The 27932-nt window shown below is 50.5% G+C and overlaps 1 long non-coding RNA gene across 1 annotated transcript; it reads right to left on the bottom strand.

Moving 5' to 3' along the window:
* Positions 1-32: 32 nt before the first annotated feature.
* Positions 33-26605, bottom strand: LOC120248120. Its single transcript, XR_005532498.1, has 4 exons — positions 26522-26605; positions 18227-18314; positions 12296-12434; positions 33-389 (listed from the first exon to the last, which is right to left on the bottom strand). It is a non-coding gene; the product is annotated as an uncharacterized LOC120248120 (long non-coding RNA).
* Positions 26606-27932: the final 1327 nt, after the last annotated feature.

The following is a 27932-nucleotide window of genomic DNA, read 5'->3' as shown; positions in this document are numbered from 1 at the left end:
AATGACATATATTCAAAGTTATTTATTGCAGAATTTTTGGTGAGAACCAAAACCCAGAAATAGCGTTCGTGCCCAATGATTGTGGAATAGTCTTCTGCTGTTAAAAAGATCCAGGCAGCTATCCATGTGCCAATGTGTACGGGCCTTCAAGATATTGATCGTAGTATGTGAGAAAAGCAGGGTGCAGAACAACATGTGTAATAAGAGTGCACCTGGATATTTGCTTGTCTTCCCATAAAACATCTCTGGAAGGAAGTTCCCAAAGTGGCCACCGTGCTTGCTTTTGGGACGAGGAACTGGAGTCGCGGAGCATGGTGTTGGGAGTAGCTATATTTTTTCCATGTATTCTCTGAAATCCCTCTGAATTTTAGGTCAGGCAGATGTGCTACCTATTCAAATCAACAGATACAATTCAAAATTTAAAAGAAGGCAGGCTCAGGAATGAACCACGTGCTTCTGGGCCTGTACACTTGTGCACGCATGTGTCTGCACATCTCTGAGGATGTACATGTATGTGTGTGCATGCACGCACGTCCAATTCCAATTTCCTTTGCTCACAGCTGTGGTTTAGTCTTCCTAAATGAACACAGTTCCCAAGGCCTTCCCCTGCTCAATAATCTTTGACGACTCCCTATTGTCTATAAAAGTCCAAACTCCCTGTCCTGGGTCCAAACTCTTCATCTGGCACTCCCTTCACACAAGAAAATGTAGCTCCTTGCTCTCCCAATGCACCTCCCAGTATCCCGCTGCACCTTGGACTGTGCTTGCTGGGAAATTCAGAACCCCTCTCCTTCACAGTCGCAAATCATCCCCACTCTTTAAAACTCAGCACACACTTCTTCCTCCAGGAGGGCTTCCTTGATGTCTCAAGCTGGAAGCAGCCTCTCACTTTTTATCTGCAGCTCTCTTATAGCACTTAGGTTTCTTTTAGCTTTATATGAAAGCTATCTCCATACCTGAACACTGTTCTCCTATGCTGTTGGAAGGAAGGCAGAGTTCAAGTTTGATTCCTGTTTGTATTGACCTCAGACTCCAGTGAAATGTCAAGCATATAACAGGTATTCAAGAAACGCTGAAGGAATGCATAGGCCTAAGTCTATGGGGTGAGTAAGTCTGTCTGGTCTTTGTATCATCTAAGCCATCATTATCATCCTAATCATCACTGGGGAAAAGCCTTTTGCAGACCTACTTGCACATGGCCTGTGTGGGACCTTCTGGAGAGCGCTCAGCGTGAACCCAAGGCAGCCCATCCACGCCCACCAGCCTGGCCGCAGAAGAGGGGCCCAGACGTGACCAGACGGTGAGGCAGCCACATTCCAGACGGATGAGGCACGCCTGGGAAGTCACATGTCTGGCTCACCAACCCACCTGCAGGCACTCAAGCTTTACAGACCCTTGGGCCAACCTGGGGTTCGAGTCCTCACTCTCTCTGTGTGACTGTGCAAATGGCAACTCAATGAGCCTCAGGCCCCTCACCTGGGCTATGGGAACATCAAGGCCTGCCTCACGTGCTGCTGTAAGGACTGGAGAGAGTGTCTGGTAGGTGACTTGCCAGGCTGTAGGCCTGGCATCTGGCAGGTTCTCAGGGGCTGATTACCCAGAGCCCAGGGCTGCCAAGCTGCAGACATTCAGGAAGTCACATCAGCCCAAGCTAAACCTAGAAAGGTAAATGTATTGCCAAAACCCCCATATGCCAAGCAGCACTTTACTGCAAAGCCAAAGAGATTTTTTCTTTGGCTCAACCACTGTTTGGGATTATTTTGCCACAGTTAATGCTCTGTTGGTGAGAACATTCAAGACCTACCCAGGGAGTAGTGTATATGGTGGATACACATGTGAATGGACTGTGCACAGGTACACAGACACATGGATATGTGTGCTTATTGTGTAGAGGTGTGCATGTCTGCTCACATGCCTGTGGGCTCCCCAATGGTCATGCACGTGAGTGTCCACATGAGCATCCACGTGTTCACACACATATGTGTTTGCGTATGGCCGTTGATGCAAGAGTGCTGGCCTGGTGACCTGGGTAGACTAGAACACGCAGTCAGAAGGAATAAAAACTGGGCAGAGAAAATCTTAGAAAAGATGGGGCAAAAAAGGAAAAAGACGTTTAAAGACTAAAACAGTGGGGTAGGGGCAAAAGGCAGTTGAGTGTGGGGGCTAAGAGCATGAACTTGAACCTCTCCTGGGTCAGACCCTCCATCTGCTGATCCCTAGCGTGTGAACTTGGGCAGGTCACGCAACCTCTCTCTGCCTCATTTTCGTCAGGGCCGAATGAGTGAATACAGACAAAGTGCTAAATGGAGCCGGGCACAAAGTAAATGCTGGCTTAACGAATGGTGGGGAAGGGGATGGCACCCACCAGGCCTCTTTCCTCATCTCCCAGCTTCTCTCCCTCCTCCACTCTCTCCCTCACATTGTCCTCCCCACCCCCGCTGCAACCCACGACGTCCTGGTCTTTGCCAGAGCCAGGCTGGGCGCAGGCAGCGCGTGCCATAGGCAGGGAAAGCGAGCCAAAGGGAGCAGGAGGAGGTAGAGACGCTGGCTCAGAAATGTGGCTTCTTTATTTCCCGTTTCCCTAGCCTTGCTCCCAGAGGCGGGAGGTTTGGGGGCCGGGCAGTGGGAGGGCTCCAAAGAACAGACAATCCCAGCTATTCCCTGGTGGGCTGGGGGTCAGGCCCCCTCCTCGCTCCATCTGCCTCTGCCACAGCCTGTGCCATCCGGCCTGCCAGCCCAGCCCAGCCCAGCCCAGCCCAGCAGGCTGGGCTCCCAGGCTGTGCCAGCCCCAGCCCGGCTTGGGGTCGGAGCGGGCTACAGTCTGGGGTCTGGGAAGGGTTCTGCCACTTTTATTTTTCCATATCTCCTGTTTGCTTTCAGAGCCCTGGTCTTCCCGGCCCTGGGGCTCTGACTCTGGTCTGTGCCAGCCTCTGGCTGTCTCGTCCATCCCTGCAACTCTGCCACCACCTGCCCGGGGGCTCCTGCCAGCTCTGGGCTCAGGAAGCATCAGGCGCTGTCAGCCTCAGCTTCTGCACACACCCCTCTCCACCCCTTGGCTGAAGGCTGGCAGCCCCAGCATCTGGAGGGGCTGGCTCTCTGCTCCCGCTGCCCTGGGCCTGGGGTCCCCAACCTTATTCTGCACCCCTCCTTCCCCTCTTCTCTCTCCCCAGCGACTAGAGTCCTCTTCCCACCCCTCTGCCTCCTCCCTGCCCAGGACAGCTTGCTTCCCTCCAGGCCTTGGCTGGAGGCTCACAATGAAACTGCCTCCCCACCCCCCCGCCCGCCCCCCGCCGCAGACTGGGAGGTGGAGAATCACCATGGCAACCAAGAAAGCCTCCCCTCCCTCAACTCCCCTTCCTTTCCTGGCTTCACTGAAGGGGATAGAGGTCTGGTGGGGAGTCCAAGCTCTCAGTGATGCAGGATGGAGCATGACAGGCACACAGGAGAGTGTCTGACAGGGTGTTTGTGACAGAGATGGCCGACTGTGGGACCACAACTCTTAAGGAACAGGGGCCAAGTGTGTGACTAGTGTGGCCTCAGCCACCAGTTGAGTCCCCAAATGTGGCTGCGATTCATCTAAGCAGCTGGTAAATACAGAGCCTCGGGCACTGTGTTAGACCTACTCAAGACCAATCTGCAGAGTTGGGTCTTAGGAACCCATATTTTAGAAGTTCCCCCATGTTAGTCCTACACACACCACAGCTGGAGACTCCCCCCACCCCCATATCCAGAAGGCTGAAATACAACAGATCTGTGTTTATAATTATTTTTAAAGATTTTATTTTTAAGTAATCTCTCCAGGCAACATGGGGCTCAAACAGACAGCCCCGAGATCAAGAGTCATATGCTCTACCCCCTGAGCCAGCCAGGCACCCCCAGACCTGTGTTTGAATCCTAGCTTGCTAACACAAAGGCAGGTGCCAAGTCCCATGATCTCTCAAAGGCTCAGTTTTCACTTCTGTAAAACGGGATCAAAGGGTCAGCTCTGCAGGGTGTTGTGAGAATTGGCCCTCTGGGATAAAGCACATTCCACAGAGCTTGACCACTGCTGTCTCCTGCTCTAGGCTCTGCTGACTCCAGGGGGACGGGCAGGGCCTCAGTGGGGAGCATGGCCCCCTCCCACCAGGGCCTGCCACGGCCTGGGCCTTCTCTGCCATTATGTGTTATAAGACACTGAGAATTCTCCACAACAGAGCAACACGAAATCATTAAGGCAAAACAATAAATAAAGGCCCAGAAGTTATTACAGTGCTGACAAGCATACAATGCCGTCCTGCAAAGCAAATATGAATTATTTCAGAACATTTTAAGATGAAAAATCCTCTCTTCTTCCTGCCCGGCCCTGTCATCCATTAACTCCTCTTTTCACCCCCTTTTCTGGGAAGGGAGGAGAGTGGCCAGGCCGGGGGGGAGGGTCCCAGAACAGGGCTTCCTGTGCCCTGGGTGGACATGTTCCTCCTGCCAAGTCAGATTGGGAGCCAGCCTGCTGCTTCCTTGGCCTTGAACACCTTCTGGTTGGTTCAGAGCCTCTCCCTGTTCCTTGTCTCCACTTGGGATCAATGGACAACCAGTACCGTGAACCTCTCCTACCTCCAGCATCTCACCCATTGTTCACGGTTCACAAAGAACCCCCCAGCAGCTCCTGGAAGATGGGCTGTGTTCTTCCCAACTTAGAGATGGGGAGACGGGGTCAGAAGGGTTCAGTGACTGGCCCAGGGTCTGGTAAATCACAGAGCTGGGAGTCAAACCTGAGTCTTTAGACTCTAGGTTTAAATGAGACAGTGCATGCAGAGAGTTTGCATGGCATACTCAAGACTACTATTACTGTTGTCATTATTATTATTTCTGAGTACTCTTTCTAATAGACCCCAGCTCTCCAGGACAATGATGGTACTGCACTTCCCCGTTGCAGCACCCCTTTCCTTTGGAGTACTGACCACACCTTCCCAGGTCACTTGATGAGAGGTCAGTCCTTGTGCCTTGCCCTCTCCTGCTCTCCGGCATGGACGTGAGGTCCGGACATACTCAATCATCCTGCACCATCCTTCTGACCACAGGGATCTGACCTGAGCTGGGTTTCAGGCACTTGCTCTGATGGGTACAGGTGCTGTGAGTGTGTGAAGTGGTCTCATAACCTCCGAACCCCTCCATCAGGCACAGGAGGCTGAGTGTGCCCTGGACCAGGAGCTCAAGCCTGGGGGTATAACCCCAGAAAAGCCACTGATGCATCCTCTGAGTGGTTTAAACCCTACTTCTCTGGACCTCAGCTTTCTCATTTATAAAATGAAGGTTAGGACTACGTTATCTCAAAGGAGTCTTGTACTGATAATGTTCTAGAGTTCACTCTGTATGCCAATGTGCACGAGGTGTGGGCCATAAGGGTTTCCACATTCCCACGCCTGCCCGCCTCTTCCCTTCCATCTCCCATGATTCTCCCACCATCATCTCACCCCCTTGTACTTTGCATACCTCTGCAATCCTACATTTTCATTTACTTGTAGCTCCTGGAACAAGTCATCCATCCATCCATCCATCCATCCATCCACGCATCCAAATTATCAATCCACCCACCCATCGGACCAGCTCCTGAAAGGTGTCAGGCACTGTCTCTGATGCTGTAGAGAACACAAGTCCTTGCCCCCACAGAGCAAACAAGTGCATGCAAGTGTGTTGAGAACTGGGAATGGGAAGGCATAGGACACTATGGCAGCATCTAGAAGGCAGCTGAAGCACTCTCAGAGGAAAGGATAGTTCTTTAAGGCAAGTCTCAAAGGTTAAATAAGGAATCGTCAAGGGAAGGAGAGGAAGAACATTTCAGGCAATTGGAGCAGCATAGAGAACGGGGGGTAACGAAAACTCATAACAGAAAGTCACAGTCTGCAAAATGGTAAGTGCAATGTGTGGTCAGAGATGGCAGGAGGCAGGCAATCATGATGATCTCTTTGCCATTCTGTGCACTTGGTAAACTCCTATTCATCCTTAAAAACCCTGCTCAGAAAGTGCCCTCCTTTGACCCTGGAATTAATTGCTCTTTCCTCGGTACATGGCTTGTATTCCTGTAACTGCACCTGTTCCCCTGCCCCGTAATAACCACTTTCACATTTATCCCTCCTCTTAGAATATATGTTCCTTTAGGGCATGAGGCCATTTGTGGTTGCAATGCCTGGCACACGCTCAGTAAATGCTTTTGGACTGAATTGAATCACATAGTGTGTATGTAGCCCTGAGATAACTGTGTTTGCGTTTGAGGAAGGGGCAGGAGGAGTGACAGGCATGTATGTAGGTATCTCTGTGTTTGGATTTAAATTCAACAATGTTTCCAGAAAGCTGTTTGGAGCCAGTGGACTGTGACAAGCTGCTGACCATTTTCTCAACACTAAGAAAACTCACTTGGCTTGGGGGTGTGAAGCCAATCGGGCCTGAGGCTCAGCTGCCCGCCTCTCTGCTCCCCTACCCCTCCTTGCTTTCCTTCCCCCTTCTCTACACACCTCTGCCCACTCGGTACCCTCAGCTCTTCAGGGCTCTGTGGCAGGGTGAAGTGGTGGACTGAGGCTGTGGCCTCCACCCGGGTGCCCACTGGCTGCCAGCCACATTGGCTTCTTTGGCAAAGAAGCTGAGCAGTGGGGGCCCCGGGCCCCAGGTCCCAGGCCATGGGAGGTCCTTCCTTCTAATCCATATCGACTGCTCCATCCTTTGCCTGCCAATTTGCATCAGGTCACCGTCTGTGTTGGTGATGGGGGGCACTGGTCCCGCCCTTGGTGGCCTGTGAGGGGGACCAGAGGTCTCTGGGCGGCTGTGGGGTGGGCAGCAGGACAGCAGCACACAGGGGGACAAACATTTAACAAGCTGAGTTCCTCCAGAAAATGGCAGTCCCGGTGTTCCTGATCTTTATCTGCTTAAACTGTGAGGGGGCTGCTACTTTCCTGGAGCAAGAGAGGATCGCCCGTGGGGAAGGAGGAGGGAAAGTGAGCCGCCGGCCCCTCACCCTGCCCTGGCGCCTCACCTGCACGCCAGGCCCAGAACAGAGGCCCTCTGCAGCCCCAGCGACCCACCACCAGCCATCCCCACCATTTGGGAAGCACGCAGTCCACCCCGAGATTTCAGGGTGGGAGCAAGCTGCCCGCATTTGGGGAAGGTCTACCATGTGCAGGCTCCTGGCACAGCCACATTTAATTCTCTTAACAGTCCTGGGCAGATACCAACATTCCTGTTTAGGAGATGGGAAAACTGAGGCTCTAAGAAGTTCAGAAGCCTGGCCGAAAGCCCAGAGCTTCTGCACTCTTCTCTCCTGTTCTGCCTCCCTGAGGCACTGATGCCTGACTTCAGGAGGCTGCCTCATCAAGGGAGGAGATAAAACACCCCTGAAGAAGATGTAACGGTCATAGCCTCCACTTCTGAGCATGTGAGCCACAAGCACTGTCCCGCAATGACTGCCCTGGGCCCTCTGGCCCTCAGCCAGGACTCCCTGCCCCTCTCTCTGCTTCCAAGGATACCTGGGTCCTCTTCTCCCTTCAACTCTCCTGGCCACTACTGTGGCTTTGGTGCCAGAATGAGGGCGGAAGGCCCCTGCTCCACTGTCATTGTGGAGTGGAAGAGAAGAAAGGGGGTTGGATCCCGGGCCTGGAGACTCAGGTTGGATCTAGATTGACCTTTCCTTAGCATTTTCAAGGTGACAGTGACCTTGAGCAGATCGTTTAAGTTCTCTTTCCTCACTTGTAAAATGAAGCTACACCTTGAAGAATTTTACAAAGGAGACGAAACGAGATAATGTGTCTATTGTGATGTTGCCAGCACTCAAGAAAGGTTTGAAAATAAAAAATGATGAGTTGAAGTATGGCTGGACAGGAGAGAGAACAGAGTTGGAGCTCAGGGAAGGGCTGGCGAGGATGGAGGAGTACAGTGACGTGGCAAATGGAGGGAACCAGGAGGCTGAGTCACTTGAGTGTGGCTGGGCAGGGAGAAGTTGAGGAGGGTTCTGAATGCCAAGATGGCTTTGCACCTTGTCTCATGGATTAACGTTTTTCATACCTAGAGTTCTCTGTTCAAATGAGGTCCTGTTCAGAAGTCCAATAGGGCAAGCAGATAATTGGTTAGACCAAGAACCAGAGCCCTGCTTTTAAACCCCCATCTGCACCACTTCTGGTCCCAGGAAGGGCTTCGTGGTACTCAGAGAGGGACGCTGAGCAGGTATGAAAAGGCTCCAGAGTGGAGAAGGAAACTGAGTAGAACCAGGGGGCCTGAGCAGAGGTTCCATGTCCTTGTCCTTGGGCTTAGCCGGCACTGCCCTCAGTCCTCCTTGTGAGCCCTCTCACCCTCAGCCTGTATACAAGTTGATTGTAGCACCTGCTGGGAAGGCTGGGTCCAGCTTTTAGTTCCCTCCTGGGTCCATGTGGGGCAGTGCAGTGGGTGTCTCTGCTGGCATTAAGGCTCCAAGGTGAGCACCCTATGGGGTGCACCACCACACAGTCAAGGTCCCATTATGACCCCTCAGCACTTACCCTCTACCACTGCCGTTCTCTTGTGGGGTTGGGCCCATCCTTTCTTTCACTCCACTTCTCTACCTAGCCAGCTCCTGCCTGTCATCGGGCCCCAGCTAAGCCAGAGCTTGCTACAGAAAGCCTTCCTTCTCCCTCTCCATACTGGATTGGATGCCCCACTCTGTGCTCCCACTGCCCTGGGCTAGCCTCTCTTGTAGCAAGAGTCCCTGAGTGCTGTAATTGCCCATTTATCCATCTTCTGGGCTAGGTTTTAAGTTTGAAGGTGGGGATCCTATTGAGAGAGCCTAACGTAGTAGGCTTTGTCTAATGCAGAGTAGGTGTTTAATAAATGCCGGTGCAGCATAGGTGCAGGGAGAGGTCAGACAAGGGTGTGAGCTCTTGACAGATGAGCGTTGAACTTCTAGAAGCAGGGATGATGGCTGAGAGGCTGCGAAGAGAATCCAGGCACTGGAGCTTCTGGGGCTGGGGGTGGCATGGCTCCACTAAGCAGGTCTACCTCTTTTTTTAAAATTATTTTTTAAATGTTTATTTATTTTTGAGAGAGAGAGAAACAGAGCATGAGTTGGGGAGGGGCAGAAAGAAAGAAGGAGACAGAGAATGCCAAGCAGGCTCCGAGCTATCAGCACAGTCTGACGCAGGGCTCGAACTCACAAATTGTGAGATCCTGGTTTAAGCCTAACAGATGCTCAATCAACTGCGCCACCCAGGCGCCCTTCAGGTCTACTTCCTTTCGCTCCTATGTCTATCCTACAGGGGGTAGACACGGTCTTGCCCTCCAAGCTGCGCTTGCTCTCTGTGCTGTACACCTGCCCACTGCTTTGCATCCCTACCTGTGTGTGTGTGCATATGTTGAGGTGTATTAGCTAGATCTTTGTGTCCTTGGGTCCGAATGAACATGAGTGGGTGCAGAGCTGCCTCTGTGTGTGTGTGTGTGTGTGTGTATCTGTGTGTGTGTATGTATACACATGGCAGAAGTAAGTTTGGTGTGCACATGTGTCTTTGTGACTCATGTCACAAAGGTATGGGTGTGACACCTTTGTGTGCACAGCTCTGGGAGTGGAACATTTCCAGGTGTGTTTTGGATCTGTGAGTGTGTATGTGCTTGCACAGATGTAAGCATGACCTCCGGGGCTGGGCAGGGCCAGGTGTGTTCTGTCACAGCACCCTGATTAGCCTTCGCTTGCAAGCATTTAGGTGACAATTTACAGCTGCACCTGACCCTGGCCTCTCTGCCCCGTCCTGCGTGTGCTGCCACGGCTGCCCCCTGGCCCCCGCCCTCCCCCTGCCCCCCGGCCACATAACTGTGATTTATGGCTGGCCTGTGGGGAGAGCCCCCCCCCCCCCACCTCTCTGCATCTCCTGCACCAGATGGGCTGCCGGCTGCCCCCGGAGAAGCTCCACTAGGGAGGGTGAGGCAAGATGACTGCTGCCAGGCCCGGCTCGGCCCCCTCCCTCACTCACCGCTCACCCGCTTTCAGACAGTCCCTGTCATCCTGTCTTGGGCTTGTTCTTGGCCATTGGAATTGTGAGCCGAGGTGGGAGGTCAGAGTCTGTGACTCAGAACAGAAACTGCCCCCGGTCTTCCATGCATCTCCACCACAGACACAGAGAGCCAGATGGACAGACACACACAGATGAAGGCACTGATGGGTCCTCCTACAAGGATGCTCAAAGGGTCAAGTCTGACAAATGCACGTGTACACACACACACACACACACACACACACAGTGAGTGTTCATGGGGGATCTGCATATGTGTGGGGGCTGGGAAGGGAGCCAGGCCCCCTGCAGCCAGGCCAAGCCTCCCCCACTCCCCACTGGGTCCCTGCCTCTCCGCCCCTGCGTCTACACTCCCTGATGCCAAAGGGTATCTTCTCCAGCTTGTGCCAATCCATTATGAAGGTCCATTCAACCAGCAAGGGCATTTCTGGGGGGTGTCCTGAGGTGGGCCCTTAGGGGCTGGGGTCCAACCCTGTACTCTGAGGCTGGTGTTGCTGGGTGCAGGGGGTGGTAGAGAGACCCTGGGCTGTGTCAGGCTGAAGGTGAGCGCTGGAAACAAAAAGATTGGAGTAAATTATTATTCCCCCCATGGCTTTCCCAAGGAAAGTGGAAGCAGCAGCCTGAGGCCCGTTTTCCTATTTGATGGGGAATCAGATAAATGGCAGGCAGCTTGCTCTGATAAGGCCTTGCTCTGGGCACAACCTCTCTCTCTGAAACCCTCTTACTATGCATAGAGGAAGGCTATCTGTGCAGCTGCACCTTGACACAAATATATCTGCACCCGAGATGAAGCAATTCCCCCAGAAATTACAGCAGGGGGATTGCATCTGAGGAGGGGGCCCTGGGGAGGGGTGGGGGCTGCAAGGGAGGGGGGGAGGGAGGGAAGGAGAAGCCTGGGCAGGCAGGGAGGAGAAGAGGGAGGCAACCGGGAGACTGGGAGCGGGGAGGAAGAGGTCAAGAGGACCGCACCAGGGAGGGGCCCACAAGCATCTCTGTATAAAATTTATACATTTCCCCCCCTCCAAGTGGCTTTCACAGAAACACTCTTTTCCTCCTGCATCATCTTCTTAATAGGGCAACCCCTCAGCACTCCCCTTCCCCACTGCCCTTATCACATTCTCCTCTGCCCATAGAATTAAAAAAATATATGTGGACAATAAAATAGATTTTACAATTAGTTGCCTAAATGAAGGAGTCTCAGCTGCCTTAAGATTTTTCTTTCCAGAGGGGGAGTGGTGGTAATACGATTTAAATAAATAAGTATACACCTAAATAAATGTTTTTGAAAACATGGAGACCACGGAATTCTGAGTGTTTGGGCATTTGAAATACTCTTCCAACTTGTCACATGGCTCTGTGTGTGTGTGTGTGTGTGTGTGTGTGTTTATGTGTGTGTGCATGCATACGTGTGTGGGGCAAAGATGTGCATGGACACACCTGCGTGTTTGTCTGAATGTGTTCTCACACGGGTAACTCTTTCACATGCAGATGCATACACTCTCTGCTCTTTTTGCTTAGCCTGACAAGACACCATGTTCTGCCTCTCTCCCCGACCATCAGTGTCGGCCTCTCTCTGTGATCTTGGGCCCCCTCATCTGAAGAACTGGAGCCCCCAGTCTCCTAGGAAGTCCCAGGAAGCCCTCTGGCCCCAGTAAGGGAAGCTTAAGTGAGAGACATCCCATCAGGCACAAGGGCCCCATCTCCCGCCAGACCCTCCCTCCTCCTAGCTCCTCCTTGGCCGGGCAAAGGTGCCCAAGGGCGCCAGCAGCAGGCTTGGCAGCACAAGTAAATGGGGGGGGTGGGCATTGGGGCCATGTGGGATGGGGGTCCTGTACCCAAAGTGCTAAGGTCTTAGAGGTACAGGTTGGGCTTACTAGGATGGGACGGGTGCCAGGAGGCATAGCATGTGCAGGGGTGTATATGGAGGAGGAGGAAGTGGGGTGTGAGTGCCTGCGTCCATGTCCCCTCCCTCCCCAAACTGGCACCTGCCTTGGGTCTGACTGTTGAGCAGCTGCGAGACACAAGAGTCGGCCGACAGATGCCACGGCCAGGCTTTTGTCTGAGTGAGAGAAAAATCACACCCTCCCCTTTAGCCCCTGCGGCGGCTGAGGATGGGGGTTTACCCATCTCACCCTCTGGCTCCATCTCCAACTCTGGAAAGCAACAGGGGCCTTCCTCCTGCCCGCCAGCTTTTGGGAATTGGAGGATGATGGGGACGATGCAGGAAAGTAAAGGTTTGGGCAGGGGATGCTTTCAACCCCTTTGCCCAAATTGTGTGATAAGCTCTCAGAACCCACCTATGTCAGGGTGTGGTGGTGTCGGCAGGGGTGGGGGGTTCTGTCATGTCAACCTAATGCAGCTGGAAAAGGGCTGAGCCGGCAGGCAGGCAATCAGGCTTCTAATTCAGACCCTCCTCTGTGGCCTCACTTTTCTCATCTGTAAAACGGGGGAAGCAATCATTCAAATGACAGATACAATGTTAAATAACATGAATAACTGGTTTTTAGACATGTATCTGACCAATCAGACAAGAACCAACAGGTTGTGACTGTATTGCACCTGCTACAGGTTTGGGCTCGGCCCTGGGGGGCTCCTGAGGCCTGGTCTCCCTGTGGGAAATAGTGTCCAGAAAGTAAGTGGCCTCTTCTGGGGTGGAATACCCCAGAGACAGGATGGGAAACAGGAGTCCTCTAAGGAAAACTGCTGTGGATAACCAGGACTGGGCCATGGGACAGGCAGAACACTGACCTCATCTCACACTTTTTTGCAGTGGAGGACTTAGCCAGGGGGTTGAAAGGGCAAGAGAGTCTGGGAACTGTAACTTTAGATCAAATAAGAGAAGTAAAAGCCACCTAGGGAAGCCTAGAGGGCATGGATAGGTACCCTACCATTCTCCATATTGGTAAGCTGGTGTGTACATTGGGACACCAATCCCATCCATTCTGATAGTGGAACTTTGGCTATCATTGATCTCACATTGGGGCACTGACTGTCACACCCATTATTGTATATCATTGCCTCCCATTGATCCTGATACTGGGACATTGATTCCCTTTAACCAACTCTGAATTGGGGCATTGATCTCTACACTGGGATGTTGATTCCCTTCCCCATTCGTATTTTGGGACATTGATTCCTCTCAACTGACTCTATTGGGACATTGATTCCCACATGGGACACTGATTACCAGATTACACGGATCAACCAAACCTTCACTGGGGTATTGATCCCTACATTGGAATGTGGACTCCTTTCCCATCCAACTCTGGATTGAGACATTGATCCCACATCGGGATGTTGACTTATTCTTCTCTCTCAATGTATGGACATTCTCCACCACCCAACCCTGAATAAAGATACTGCTTTCTATTTCAGGGTCCATCCATTCTATCAATCATTCATTTGTTACATCTACTGTGTGTCAGTTTTTGTGCTAATGGGTTAGGATTTCTGTTTTTCTTTCTCTTCCGTCAGTCCCCATGTGAAGACCCCCAACTCCCTTTCAGTATTCATGGCTGAAAATCGACCCACCTTCCTGCATCCACCACCCTATTCTTCTGCAATTACTTCAGTTCAGTTCAGTGATCATCAGTCAGGTGAAGAGAGCCTAATGAAGTTGGGGACCATATGTAGCATATTGGAAAGAGCACAGACTCTGGAGTCATTAGTTGGAATCCTGGACTTCACCCAATACTCGCCTCAGTTTCCTCATCTTTCAAGTGGGGATAAGGACACTGACCTTTCAGGTTTCCTGTGCAGATTAAAGGTGAGAATGTTGATGTGAGCACTGAATGGGGATCTGGAGCATGGAGATGGTAGTACTTCATACCAAGGCTTTCCTTTTCCTCCTCTCCTTCCCCCTCAGCCCAGGGAAATGGCTCTTAAGTTCACACATCCATGTCCATCCCCCAATCCCCAAACAGCTGATATGGCTGAGACCCTCCCTTTCCCCAAATCCACCACCGGCGTTGTCCCTCATGAAGTAAGGCCCTCACAAAATACTAGATCTCTCCCTCATTTAAAAAAAATCCATATTCTATAGATAGCGAAGAGGAGAGCAACTTTTCCACCCCAAGCCTGTGTGTAATTACATATTTTGGCTGCGTGCTGGGCCTGGGATAAATCTGTATGGTAATGCAGGCCAGGGGCTTACGATGTAGGCACACATGCTAATTTTTAAACCACAAAATCGCGGCTGTTTTTCGTTTTCATTTCCAACAACACTGGCAGAGATTAGGTCCTATTAAGCACCATGGGGCCTGTCTTCCCCCTGGCCACCTGTGGGGCTCCTCATGGCTTTCATGAGCTTTTTGGGCCTGGCGCTGAGGCAAACACAGCCTTCCTAATTGTAGGGCAAAGCTCTGCCCGGGGGGAGGTGCCCAGGTTGGCAGACCGAGGTCGTCTAGTCCCCTTACTCCCACTGGGGCTGGGGCCAGGTCTCACTCCACCTGGGGAGTGGGTACTCGGAGCCCACAGGGCCCACGGGGATTGAGATTTCCAGGTTGATGCCTCTCCTCATGGGAAGGGAAAGTTGGCTGCTCTCCCCAAAGCCTGAGGCTGTCCTCAGGATCCTGAAGAGTGAGGGCTTGAGTCACTGATTCCTTCAGTCCTAGCCTAGTCCCCTCCTGGTGTGTGACCTTGTGCAAGTCACTTTCCTTTCCTGGGAGTTTGATTTCCGTGTGTCAAATCCATGAGAGTGCAGATAAGGCGATCTGGGCCATTTTTTACAGTCCTGATGATCTGCATTCTAGAATCCTGTTTCCCGCTAAAGGGATGACAGCAGCTAACATGGGTTACACACGGACCATGTGTTGTACTATAAATGTTCACCATCTCATTTAAGCTTCCTCTTGACTCCCTGAGAATGGTAAACAGCAAATCCCATATTCATCCTTCACTGGTCGGATGATCTGTTTTCTCATCTGTACAATGAGAGTGCAATTGATAACGGTACTGCTGATAAGGTATTTCTGAGATCAAATGAGTCAGCACACAGTATACAAGACACTTAGAACAGTGCCAGGCACATGGCCAGCATCACATATATATGCTGGGCATTACTATTATTTTACAGAAAAGGAGATGGAAGCTCAGAAAAGGATAAGTGACTTACTCAAGGCCACACTATTAGAACTCAAACTGGAGCCCAGGCTCCCATTTGGTCCTTTGTCCCAGTCAGAAATAAGTAAAGAAGAAGCGGGGGTAGATCCTTTATCTCCCCTTAGGCCCCATTCCTGGGCACTGAGCAAAAATGGCGGTAGGGATGCTGGGATAAGCACATGGGTCTGAAAGACCCACTGAATCGGGCTCTGGTCTGGTCGCCACCCCCAACCTTGACTCCCTGGAGTCCTGGGACACAAGGGAGCCAGCCCAGGCTCAGCCTGATGCTGGGGTCTGGCAGACCCTCTGCTTGTGTGAGGAGAGAAGAGGGTGGGGAGGGGTTGGGGAGGAGGAGCTGGCTCAGCCCCCTTCCATTCTCCCTCCATCTGCACCCAGAAGCAGCGGAGCGTGGCACAGGCCACCCCTCCCACCCCGCCCCCTCAGCATTCTCCCCTCCTGGGCGAGGGCTGCCCTGTCTCTGGGGGGAACCTGGTCTGTGCTCAATTTCATGCCACTTAATTCCCAAGTCTGCCCGTGAAAATGGCGACAAATCGGCCCCAACTGCCCAAATGTCCTGTCCCATCTCCGACTCTCTCTGCAAACCCCCCCTCCTCTGCCAGCCCCTCACCCATCAGACTGGAGAGGGAGCGTCCAGGGGCACCAGCGAGCTGAGAAGGCCTTACTACTGCTTCAGACTCACAGGGGGCTCTCTTCCCTGATCCCCAACACGCATCTCTTTTCTAGAAGGGCCAAAGCCAGAAGCGACCCACTGCGTGCTCCTCAAGTGCACGGCAATGTCTGGGCACTGTTTCATTTTGAAATTTAATGTTAATGCATAATGTTTTATTCTTTTACTTATTTGTTTCTTCTAAGAACAACTTATGTTTTGAATAGCTGACATATTCACATGATTCAAATTCCAAAAAGCATAAATGGGTCCCTCTCACGCTTGCATGGATCCTCTGGGGCTCCCACAGCACCAAATTTCCATCCCAAGGGCAAACCCAACATCCCCAGATGCTCAGGTATTCTCAGGTATCTGTTCTGCAAAAATAAGCAAACACATGTAGTCTTTCCTGACTTTTCCACAAATGGTGATACCTGCCGATCTGCATGTTGCTGTCTCCATTTACTATGCCTCAGTGATCAGTGTCTTTTTCCACCCTTACCTTCCCTCCACGCAGGGGCTATTTGAACTTCTCCTCCTCTCCCTCCACCTGCCAATCATAAAGGTTGTGAAGCCATACAGACCAGAGTTCAATCCTACCTATGCTGATTACTATCTGGGTGACTTTGACAAGGTGAATTTCTTCGTGGGCCTCAATCTCCAAATCAGTAAAATCGGACTATTCATGTGTACTTGCCTCACAAGGCTACTGGGGGTCAGCCGGTGATAAAGAAGATAAAGTACCAGGAGGCGAAGCATAACTGCCCGTTCCTTTCCCCTTTCTCTCCATCCTCCCATCAAATGAATGCCCATTCATCCTTGAGCTGATCAGGGGACAGAGTCAGATGTGGAGGTGAAGAATCCTCCCACCCAAACAGAGCTTAAAGCCATCAGTGGCCAAAGCCGGATCCGAATAGAATTGATCCAGTTGGCAAGTGGTGGCGGCAAGAGGAAGCAGAGCCGGAGTTTTAGGAGAGACAAAGGGGAAGGGGAAAAGGGCTGTTGAGAGGGTAGTGGCCTATTAGACTTCAGGGAAATACAAGACTAAAGATGATTTGGAGAGAATTGTTTTTTTTAAGATTTTATTTTTAAGTAATTTCTGCACCCAATGTGGGGCTCGAACTCACAACCCTGAGATTAAGAGCCATACACTCCTCTGACTGAGCCAGCCAGGCGCCCTGATTTTGAGATAGTTTGCTGTCTGCTGTGCTATGTAATTTCCTTCCCCACTTTGCTGCTTGTCCAAGAGAGTTCTGTAAAGGCTTCATTACAAATCAGTACTTTTTGGAGCTCTTAGGGTTTCTTTTGGCTGGGACCTGGGCTGAGACAGACCTAAGATTTATTTCGATTGCATTGTACACTCTGGGGCAGGCTCAGCACAAGTGTGGAATGATAGAAAGATGAGAAGGGTAGGTGGAGGGAGGGAGGGACAATGCATACAGGCTGTGACTCTCAGTCCCTTCTCTGGGCAGCCCATGTGATGCACAATGTTCATGTGCTCACAGCGACGTGTTTCCCAGGGAGTCCCCAGATTTTGATGAGCCACCTCCCCAGCCCCTGCTCCCCGAATTTGTAGTTTATAAAGCCCTAAGATTACAATTGGCACATCTACTGAGGACATATCAGAAATACTCTCTCCCAGCGGTTTTGGCACAGACAGGAGGGGACGGCTGTTGGGTGTGATTCTCTACCAGACTCTTTCTTTCTCCCCTCTCAAGGAAGCTATCAGGAAGTAGGTAAGCTAGATACTCCTAGATAAAAATTACCTCATTTTATTCCTTTCAACAATCTTGTGAGGGGGGCCTGATGTCCCCATTTTAATTTGTTTCCAATTGTTTATTGTTAGCATGTAGAAATACAATTCATTTTTGTGAATTGACCTGTATCCATCAGCTTTACTACAGTTATTAGTTCTAGTAGCTTTTTTAATTTTTTAAAATTTAATTTAATTTTTTTGTGGGAGAGGGTTGATTCTTTGGGTTTTCTGTGAAGATGATCATGTCTGTGAATAAAGATGGTTTTTCTTTTTCCTTTTCAATCTGCATGTCTTTTATTTCTTCTTGTCCTATTGCACTGGCCAGGATCTCCAGTACAGTGTGGGATAGAAGTGATAAGAACAGATCTTCTTGGCTTGTTCCTGATATTAGGGGGAAACTGTTCCCATTTTGTAGTTGAGACAATCAAGTCGCAGATGTTCAGTAACAAGCCCAAGGACCCCCAGGCAGTCAGGGACAGTGCCAGAATCAGAACCCAGATCTCCCAGGCTCCAAAGCTTGTGCTCTTTCCACTGCTCTAAGCTTTGCAAACACTAGTAAAGTGCTGTACAAATATGTGGAATTATAATTTCCTCTTTGTAGCCCTCAGTTCCCTGCCCAGGGAACAGAGCAGCTGCTTGATGGAAATTTGCTGTCTGATTGGAAGTGAGGCACAAGTAGAGAGCAACATGGGGGTGATCTCTCACCTTGATTGGGGGTGCACAATGGAGTCAACTCCTCTCCAGAGGCTCACTTCAAGGGGAATGGTCCATCAGGTGAGCAGAGAGGATATTTCTAGGAGATAAATGACGGACTCAGTACAGAAGACGGTGAGGGTGTGGGTGTTCCACTGGATCTTTGAAGAACAGGTGGTAGACAAAAATGAAGGCTGTGGAGACAGACTTCCTAGGCTTGAAGCCCAATTTCACCACCTGCCAGCCAAGTGACCTTGGGCAAGTTACTCAGCCTCTCTGTGCTTTAGTTTCATCTGTGAAACAGATAATTGTGTTTGTACCTCATAAACTCAGTGTGAGGGTTACATGAGTTAATACACAGTAAATGCCCTTGGTAAGTGCTATACAAGGGTGAGCAACTATTATTTTTATTGAGTCACAGGATTGTTGGAGGGAGGACCTCCAGAAGCCACCAGAAATGGTTCCTCCTCTCTCTTTGAAAACACACACACACACACACACACACACACACACACGTCCTGCTTCAAATCACCACACATAACTGTATTTAGAGAAAGCTGTGTCACAGGTGGCTGAGTTATTTAACCCCTCTGAGCCTGTTTCTTCAGATATCGAATGGGATACGGAGCCCTAGCTCACACAGTGATGAGGCAGCCAGCTAAGACACAGGAAAGCACTGTAAACATTTGGTAATGGCAACTTCCAAGTGCCTCCTCTCTTTGAGGCAACTAGGAGAGCTTAATCCGTGTGTTCTCACTTCTCACAATGCCCCTGTGAGGGAGACAGGGTTGTCTACACACTCCCCATTTTCTACATGAGGAAACCAAGCCTCAGAGGTCAAATGACATAAAAGGGACTTCAGCCGGGAGTGAACCCAGGTAGGCCCATTTCCAAAGTCTGGATCTTTATTATTTTCACACAGTTCTCCTCCTGGGACCAAGGGGCCTGAGCCACAGCATCTGGGTACAGGTGCCCCCTCCTCCAGGCCCTCCCTTGGGTGAGGGGCTGCCCTTCGGTCGCTCGTTTGTCCAGCCAAATGCAGGCGGGCGGCGGGTGGCTTTGGTGCATGAGGCAGATGGGACCTTCACAAAAGCCCCACACCTCTCCAAGCTGGTCCCCCCCACACGCCTGATTACCCCCCAATACCCAAGTTACCATTGATACAGTGGTGCCGGGTGATTCAATTAGTGCAGCCGGCATGAAGGCAACAGCACAAAGAGCTGGGGTAGTTAGAAACTCATTTTCTTTTGATTATTATAGCATCTCACACGTGGAAGCAGAAAATTATAGGCTCATGTGTCTTTGCTTAATATCCTCTGGGGCCAGATTTGTCGTCATGTTGAAGTTAGCTGTCAGAATTGACAAAATCATGTGGAGTTGATGGATTTACAGTGCCTGGACCCAGCCAAGCTGGAGAGGTGCAGCCCCACACAGATACACAGATATATAGACATGCACACAGACACTCCCCCCACACACACACAGATACTCACACTCACACACACTCATACACCCTGCTCAGACACAAAGATACACACCCCCTACATTCCAGATGCTGAGAAGCAGACACTCTCACAGTGTGCACAGATATACAGATAATCACAGTCCCCACATACTGAAACACATCCGTTAGATCCACACAGAGAACCACACACCCCACAAATACTGATACACCTACACAGATACACACACAAATATACAGACTACTATATACTCACTCAGTCTCACATAGGATGTATATCCCCCACACACTGCTACAACCCACCCAGGCCTCTCCTCCCACACTCTTATACACTACACCACATAAACTGATAAGCAGATACACTTGGTGGCATGCACATACTCACCCTCCAAGCTATTAAGTTCACCCAGAAACACAGTCACATATTCATACCCTCCCACACACTAGTACATACCTGCCCAGACACACACAGATACTATAACCATCCATGCTGATATGCACTCATATCCCTACACTCATACACCTTGATACACATCCAAACAGATGCACACACAGATGTACATACACGCCCCAAATGTCTTCACCCCAAATAGTCTTCCTCCACACTAATACACACCCACCTGGACACACATTCAGATCTTCACCCCCAACTAATATGCACCCATGCAGACACACACTCACACCCATACATACTGATACACGCTCATTCAAACCCACAAACACATGCACATATACATACACTCTACACTCCCATTCAGAAACATGTGTACACAAGGACACCTCCAGATTCACATATCCAGATCCATACATCAAAGACAGGTAGGCAGACACAGAGCAAGAGACATACAGAAATCTACAACACACACAGGCACAAAGTCACAGGGATACGCTAACACACATACATAGATGCCCAGACAAGTACCCGACACACATGGACAGGAGAGAGAGAGACAATATAGACTCGCAGGCACATAAACAGAGAAGCGCATTCCAGAGACACGGGAGCATGAACACAGCAGGTGGCTTCCAGCTTCTATCACTGTAGACCCCTTTTCCTCTCCTTTCTTTCTGTCTCTCCCCACACCTGTCCTTGCTGGCCCTGGCTGGGCAGGGGAGATCCTGAGAAGCTATGTGGAAATAGAGACATGGATAGGGTGAGTAGGGTGAGGACTGGGGCACCCCTCATTTCTGCTTGGTGAGTAGATCAGGGGCTGGGTTTCAGCCCCATTTGCACCCCCCCCCCCCCCCCCGTGTAGGGCAAATTCCTGGGAGAGCAAAGGAAGCCTGCTAGTGCTGGAAGATTCCTTGGAGATGGCTCAGGCCCACTGCCTCTCTTTACAGAGGGAAATACAAGGGCCCCATCCATGCTCACCAACAGGTAAGGGGGCACACGCTGTGAGAGTGGTACTGAGGGCCACATCCCAAGTTTCTTGGGGAGGGCAGAAGAGGTCCTGCGGCAGAGGCTTGTAAGCCTACACTTGACCCAAACAGTCTTGGGTCAGGCCCTGACACATTATTTGGGAAGTACTGGGTTAATGTTGGCATTGATATCACACCAACAAAATTGAAGAGGAGCTTGGGCTCTGGGCTCATGAAGGTGGGAGGAAAGAGTTCTAGAATCTTTGAGCCTTGGCTCAGCCAGGCTCCATCCCCTTATAAGGGGAAAATTTACTGTTACATCTGAACTGCAGGCCATGCACATGTTACCCGACCTCATCTCCTTCTCTTGGCGACACTGGAAGTTGGTCTTATCCTCCCTGTTTGGCCAAGGAGGAACCTCTCTGACACTCAGAGAAGGAGTATGATTTGCCCAAGATCACAGAGTTAATGAAATAGGGTCTGAACCCAGGGCCATCTGGCTTCCAAGCCCTTGCTCACTCGTCTCCACCATGTGAGGTCAGCCTAGTTCAGACATGGCAGGTAGGAAGGGACTCCCTGGCTCCATCATGCATTAGGACCCAGGGTCCAGCCATTAACTTTTTTGGGTGAGGTCACCCAGGGGGTGGGAGGCAATAGCTAGATGGAAAGCTTGGGCTTTGGAGGGTCAGACCAAGCTGTGTTTGAATCCTGACTCAAATTGGGCAAATCATTTTGCCTCTGAACCTAACTTCCTATCTTTGTAACTTCAAATGGAAATGATAGTATCTCCACTTAAGGGCCCTTAAGAATATATGTATATATTTTTTTCACCCATATATAAATAGCTTAGATATAATAAGCACTGTTTTCAGCAGTTACCATCAAGTGTCCCCAGTAGTCCGAGGGCAATATCCTTCATCCCTTCCCACTCTGGTTACTCACTCCATCTTCTATCCCTCCACATCTCTTTCATGTGGGAACATCACCTGGGAGCTTGTTACGAATGCAGACCCTCACCCCACACCCACTGAATCAGAATATGCATCTTCAGAGGATCTCCAGGTGATTTGTACTCACCTTGAAGTTTGAGAAGCCCTGCTCTGGGGCACTCTCGTTTGAGAGAAGAGCCCAAGGTCCAGGGAGTCACAATGGACACAGCAGGATCAAGGCTCTCATTAAGGTCTTCACTGGCCAAAGCCTTACTGACAAAACCTCTTTTCCAAAAAAGGTGATCAGGGAGCAAGTATCTTGGGCCAACTTCTCCCAGTGGTCAGCCCATCCCCAAGTGCCCATCTCTGGGTCCTCGCCTCCTCCATCTCAGTCTGGTCTTGAAGATATGCTAATCAGCATGGGAGTCCCCCTTGCACAGAATTATCATATATGAGCCGCTCTTCATCTCAGGATAATTTTCTCATCTGCATAATCGTATTTGACTTCCTTACGGATGTAAAAACCCCCTTACCTTGGGCGAGTTAATCTTCATTGATTGAATATCAAATTCATTCGAATGTGGGAGAAGAGGCTTTTCGTGCTCAGCAGCAGAGCTAGGCTGAAAGCCCTGCTCAGCTGGGGGCTGACGGGGGTTAGCTTTGTCTCTGTCCTTGCCCAGCTGCTTGAGGGACCCTTCCTTTCTGACCCAGTTTCTCTGTGGCGGCATCTTCCTGGCTTCTGGATCATTCTCCCTCTTTCTCATTCTTTCTGTTTCATCTCCATCTTTGTATCTCTGTTGTGTCCCTTACTGTCTCAATCTTTAGGTTCTGTTTTTTTTTCTTCTATCTCACCTCAATTTCCTATCCTTCCTGGTGTGTCTCTTTCCCTTCTCTTCCCTCCATTCCCCTCTCCTGCTTCTCTTAGGTCTCAGATTCTCCCTGTACCTGAAACCTCAAGTGTCTCTGCCATGTCCCCACCCACAATTTAGTGGAAGAAAAAATAAATCCTACCCAATAAGGTATGTTCCATCTGGACCGTGATTTGGGTAGTATTTTCCCATTCCCTTATCCCAAGATAAGGACTTGGTAACACGTCCAAGTCCCAAAGACAGTGGTGGGATCAGGATTTGAACCCAGGTCCGACTAACCCTGCAGGCAGCTCCCAGCAAGCTTGGAAACAGATGAATGATCAACCTAATGAGTCTACAATTTGTCACTGCTCCTCAAGCTTATGTTATTTTGAGTGATTAGCAAACCATTTGGTACATAAAATATACCCAACACATGCTAGACAGTTATCACCATCATTATGGCTATTCAAAGTCAGGCCAGGGTTCAAATTCTCGCTCGGGTGCATGAAATCGGTGACCTTCGATATTTGGCCTCTCTGAGCCTCAGCTGACTCATCTATAATAGGTCACAATAATGGTAACTGCATAAGGGCTACTGTAAGAACTAGAGCTCAGTATCAAGTACATAGTAGGAGCTCAGGAAACGTTAGCAATTGTTTTCACATTACTACTGTCATTAACATTGTTATTATCACCGATGTTACTCTCATCATCATCATGATCTCTGAGTGCCTAGCACCTAGTAGGTGCTTGGTAAATATCAGCAAATGAATGACTTTCTATAGACGCTCCTTTTACACCTTCTTTACAGTTCCTGACTCTCTGACTTCATTTTTCCTATATATTTTGCAGGGTAATTGTTAAGAGCTGGGCTCTGGAATGAGCAAGACTTGGTTGCGCATCCCAACTATGAGCCTCTCTGAGTCTCTGTCCTTCTATCTGTAGAAAGAGATGATCAATAGCATACACCTCATTGGGTAGTGGGTAAGACTGGGATGGGGGTGGGAGGGGGTAGGAGCAGAGAGAGTAGGTGGGACCAAGCTGTGAAGGCCTTGAATGCCAGGCTAGGTAGTGGTTTTCACTGGGTCTTGCTTCCTTTTTCCCAGACTGCTGGGAAGGGACGTTCGTCTGAGGGCTCCGCCTGCAGACCCTTTGAGACAAAGCCAGGCTGCAGTCATTCTACAGAGGCAGGAATGCATCTTGTCTGGACTCCTCTCCCTCAGTTCTAGCTGGAGCTGCAGCGGGAGGGTAGGGAAGGCTATTTGTATTTCAGATCTGGGGCACAGGTGGAGTCAGCTGCTTCACTTCTCACATACATCCTGACCCCAAACCAGCCTTTTCTGGCTACTGCCACTGGGAGCACACCCAGGCTCTGACTTTACATAAGCTAGCTGATAATCATATGTAATATTATATAGATATTACATTTTATAGATAAGGGAAATGAGGTCCAGAGAGGCAAAGCAACTTGCCTAGGATCACACAGCAATCAGTGACAGAGCCGGTATTCACATCAGACCTTTTGACTGCAGAGCCTACATTGGTACTCATGTATCATGTGGCCTAAAACTCCCTCCCAATTTCAACGCTTCCACCTTCGGTCCCAAAGTCCTGGAAGGATATTGTATGAAGTGCATTCAACACACTTTGCTGAGTTTCTACTGTGAACCAGTCCAGAGGGTGCCTTCCACCTCCTTCAAAGCCCATGCAGCTCTCTGGGGCCGCCAGGACATCTTAGCAGACAGGTAAGAGGGCCTCACAGAACCTCGGGATCATCAGAGGGGACCCTGGGGATCCAGTGAGTGACCAGGGAGGGCAGGTGCAGGGAGTCACAGGCAGGTTAACCAGTCTAGGATAACACAGCTCAGACTGCTGGGGGCTCCTGACTCCCTCTGCCTTTTCACAGAGAATTACTACTAGCTGTGTGGCACCTTCCCACACATGCTCGTCACCGTCCTCCAGCCAGTCTATGGTCCCAGGAGGCACTGTTCCCTCCGTCTTCCAAAAGAGAAAATGGCTATCCCCACAAGGCTCTTATCCAGTCTTTGCTCCTTGATGGAGAAAAAAGTCCACCCTCCGTCCCTTTCCCTACCTGTCCTTTCCTTGTCCCCTGGGGGAAATGGACAGGTCAGGTGGTGGCTCCCCAACATGGATAGCCATCTACCCTCCAAGGGGCTTCTATGATGATTGAAGTCATTCATCCAGGTGGGAGACACCGTGGTGAGTGACCGGAGCTGACAGTTCTGGACTGGCCTTCCCCGCTGAAGCCCTGCTGTGGCCTTCATAGCCTTGTGACCTTGTGCAAGCCACATTCCACATTCTCTCTGCCACCACCTGCCCCACCCATGCAATGGGTAGCAGATTCCCTCCTCCACGGGATTGGTTAGTGAATCCAATCACCTAGCCCATGCTTAATGAATGAATGCTCCAACCACTGCCCCCGACAAGCTCTCGGTTCCCTAGCAGAGCCTGTCTTCCTCCCTCGTGACATCTGACCTCTCCTCCTCTGCTTCTCAATTCCTTCTCAGCAGGGGCTGTGAGTCCCTTCCACCGATGAGGCCCAGGGGGCCCAGAGAAATTAGACTGAATCAAAGCAGAAAATGAGTTTTCATTCATCTTGGAATGATGCGAGAGGTTACGGGCAAGACAAATAGCGGCCTCCCTCCTTCCTTTATCACTGTCACCGCAATTAATAGGCTGTGGCCTTCGTTACCCAGGCCTCTGCTAAGGAGGGCGCAGGCCCCTGGGCGACACTAACGAGGAAGAGGAAGCAGACCCGTCTCCAGCCAAGTTCTGTTATGAGGCCGTATGCTCACCTGGCCCTTCAAACTCACCGGTCGGGGTGCAGATGTGCCAAGGATGTGCAGCAGCATGTGGGGCAGCCCCATAGGGCCACGTCTCAGCCTCTGTGAGAGGGGAGAGGAGCACCCCTCCCTGATACCCCAAGGAGTGCCTGCTGCCTGCTGTGGTTTGACCATTACTAAGGCCAGCTGTGTCTCTCGAGTGTTTCCAGTATGGCAATTATGAGGCACGTATGATTTCTACTTTATGCAACAAGCCATAAGCAAGGCATCTGGTGTTCGAGTTTTCTGATGAGGGACACTGGGATTCAGAGAAGTACAGCTACTTGTTTGAGGTCACACAGGATTTTAGAAGAGCAGCCAGGAACACACAGGCCTGCTTGACCCCAAAGATCTGAAAGTCTCTGATTCTAGAATTTTAGTAGGATAAGAGCTGTGGAAACCAAGAGAGTTAGCAATAGCTCTCCAGTCCTAGGGGCCCAGGCCATGGAGGGACCTTGAAGTCATGACAGTCCTTAGCCTAAATCAAGTCTGTGTCGTGCATGACAATGAAGGCCCTTTTTCCAAGTGTGAGTAGATATAGTGGAGATAATTTTTAAAAGGATTCTTGCAAAGGGTTACTGAAAGCCTAGGAGGTTTGGCTTACTGGATATTCGCTTAATGAATACTGCATTACTTGTCTATTGCTGTCTACAAATTTCCCCCCTCCCCAAATTAGTAGCTTAAAATATAACAAGCTTCTAGTATCTTTCACAGTTTCTGTGGGTCAAGAATTCAGGAGTGGCTTGGGGAGCAGTTCTGGTTTAGGGTCTCTCATGAAGCTACAATCATATGTTGGTCTTGCCTGTAGCCATCTGAAGGCTTAACTGGAGTTGGAAGACCTGTTTCCAAGATGGCGCACTCACATTGTTGGCATGTTGGTGCTGGTTGCGGGTGGGAGGCCTCGGTTCCTTTCCACATGGAGCTCTCCACAAGATGGCTCACAGCACGGCAGCTAGCTTCCTCTGAGCTATGATCCAATGGAGCAAGGCAGAAGCCACAATGTCCTTTATGACCTAGTCTCAGAAGCCATATACTGTCACCTCTACTGTACTGTATTGGTTGCAAAGACCACCCTGATTCGATGTGGGAGGGGACTACATAAGAGTGTGAATACCAGCAGACAAGCACCGCTGGGGGTTATCTTGGAGGCTGGCTACCACAGATACTTTTGAAATCAAAAGAGTATTTTGTAGAGGTTGAAAGGGGACCCTTAAGGTTAAAAAAAATACCTACAGTGTTAAAAATCAGGAGAATCTTTACCTTTGGGGGAGACCAGAACAGAGAAGAGCCCCAAGGGGACCTCTGGGGGGCTAGTAAAGTTTTATTTCCTGATCAGGGTGCTGGTTATATGAACATGTTTACTTAGTCAAAAAATCCTTGAATATTATGTGTGTACTTTTTTGTATGTACATGATACTTCAATAAAAACAATAAAAACGTCTCATCTTCTAGGAGAGGAAACACTGGGGCTCAGAAAAGGAAGGTGACTTGCTCAAGGGACCTTGGTGGGTCAGGGGTGAGCTCTTGGGCTGGCCGTGAGCCTTCTGGCTCCTGGGGGGATGACCCTTTGTGGCCTCTGGTTGCAAGAGCTGCTGCCATCAGAGGGCTGGGGTGGGGTCTCCCTACCCTGTGCTTTCGTGGCCCTTTCTCTCCCTAGAGATGCTCCAGAACTGATGGGAGACTGTGCTGGGGTCCAGCTCACACAGCCCCCTCCCAGCTCACCCTCCCTGGGGCCTGTTGAGGCACTCCCTGCCCACAGACCAACAGCCTCCATGTTCAGAGAAAGGGTGGGTCTCGTGAGAGGGCTGTGTCTGGAGGTGGGGAGGGGACAGGTACTGGGAGTGTTGCTTTCTCTGTCCACACCTCTCTTAGAACATGCCTCCCACCCAGATGACAAAGTCTCTCTTCCATGGCTGGACTTTGAGGCTTTTCAGGGCAGGCATCCAGCCTTATTCTGCTCTGCATGTCTTGTATCCATCAGCCCATCCACCCATCCATCAATCTAGCAAATATTTACTGAGCACCTATTATAGGCACTGGAGCTGTGACAGTAAACACAATTGGCAAAATCCCTACCCTTAGGGAACTAACACTCTAGTAAAGGGGAGACACCATAGGTAAAATGTAGAGTATGGGGGTGGGGCATAGGAGTGTATGTGTGTGTGTGTGCGCGCGCGCGCACGCACACATGCACACGCATGTGTGCAGTTGTATCTGGGAAGACTTTATTGAGAAAATGACATCTGAGCAAAGACTTGAAGGAGGTGAGGGGAT

This window comes from Hyaena hyaena, unplaced genomic scaffold, assembly GCF_003009895.1.
Source record: "Hyaena hyaena isolate Hyena2069 unplaced genomic scaffold, ASM300989v1 scaffold_568, whole genome shotgun sequence".
NCBI lineage: Eukaryota > Metazoa > Chordata > Mammalia > Carnivora > Hyaenidae > Hyaena > Hyaena hyaena.
Note: the sequence above shows the minus strand (reverse complement) of the source record. Positions and strands in the feature narration are given on the sequence as shown.